Consider the following 1,904-nt stretch of genomic DNA (forward strand, 5'->3'; position numbering starts at 1 on the left):
AATTGATGAATGCTTATTGCTAAAATTATACAAGTAAATTTTATATTACTAAATATTTGCTATATTTTCTTAATATCGCCGATAAATGTATGCATATTTTTGTTTTAAAAGGAATATACATACATATTAATTTTTTTTACGCACATAAAATATTAAATTTTAATATTTAAATGATTTAAATAAATGATAATGTTGAAAATAAAAATAAAGATGTACGAGCATATATGAAAATAGAAATAAATAAATAACTAAAAAATTTATATTAGTGATATTTTCTGATAATGATATATGTAAAACATTTTTAATAATATATCTCCAATTTCAGAAAGAATAAATTTAACTGAGACAATAAATAATTACTCGTAAATCTTTGCGAATAATCTAAGTTGCACAATTTCTCCCATTATTAAGAATAAAGAAAAAAGACTTCCTCCAATATTCTTCAATTAAAATCACAATATACATTATCGATTCTTATTCTAGGCCATTTTTCGTCATGTGGACAAAAAAAAAAAAATAGAATAAACTATTTGACGTAACCGCTATTTAACCCTTTATTTGGTATCTTTTCGATAAACATGGCTTTTATTTACAGCCTACAAAAACAATATTGCTATTTATAATTAATTAAAAAATTACGTATATTGAATTCATATATTTACCATAAAACATTATATATTCTCGATGGAAGAAATATAATGTGATTATTATAAGTTAATTAAATTTTCTTGTTTCTGCAAATTTTTTATTATTTTTATATATTTAGATACATTTATTTAAAAAGATAATTTTATTTTATTTACTTTATTTTTAATATAAAATATTTTTAATTTAAAATAGCTTAATTTTTTTGCTAAAAAAAATTGTCAATTATTTATGAATTGAACTTTTGTATAGAAATATTTTTTTTAATTCTTAAATGATAGATTTTTAAATGTTCAATAAAGTTGAATTGCACATTGCTATTAATTTTATATTTCAAAACTTTTTAATGCAGTTTTAAATCAGAGTTAATCTCAAAAAACTAATTCAATTTTTTCTATCCTATATTTTTTGTTATAGAAAGTAGTATAGTATACTAAACTATGATATATAGTATTAATATAAATATCAATATGAATAGAATATATCTTGTATTTTATTACCAATAAATCAATTCCTAATTATATTATAGGTAATAGAGGATTAATGATATAAGGAAGGAATATTCTTTCCTTAAACAGTTCTTATCTAATTAAATTGTATTTATTTAAAATTCTGGACAGTTTTAAAATTGCACTATATATTTCTTCCAGCAAGAATTAAGTATCTATCGCACATAAGCTATAAATGCTTGGTTATATCAATAAAATTTATGTACATTATGTACATAAATTTATGTGTTAAAATTGTATATTATAAAACAATTGAGGAATTATTATGCATGATATATAATTTAATTATTGTCAGTTATTAAGATAAATTCAAATTTTATTACGTCTAAAACATAGCCGCTTAAATTCTGGCGAGACCAAGATCCTGATTTTTGTGTCCATATTATTAAGTTAAGAATAAAGTTGAGGGGCAGTGTGACGTTACAGTTATCATATAATTAGGTTAAGAATTAGAATAGATTTTGTTCTTAGGACGGGTTGTCATTACTATTCATATATTGCCCCATTCTTAAATTAATTATGGTTCATTATCAGGCATTGTTATGCCCACTTGAAAAATGATTAAAAAGAATACAATAGATCAATGCAGTTTTAATTTTAATATTTTTATTCATTTATCATATCATTTAATTCTTGTAAAAGAAATTTCTTAAATTTTTTTAATTCAATATTATTTTTTTTGTTTTGATTAAAAAAAGCTATATCATGTGAATAATTCCTTTTTATGATCTATGTGAAATCTTGAATAAA

Source organism: Apis laboriosa, unplaced genomic scaffold, assembly GCF_014066325.1.
Source record: "Apis laboriosa isolate Shangri-la unplaced genomic scaffold, ASM1406632v1 scaffold40_cov151, whole genome shotgun sequence".
Lineage (NCBI taxonomy): Eukaryota > Metazoa > Arthropoda > Insecta > Hymenoptera > Apidae > Apis > Apis laboriosa.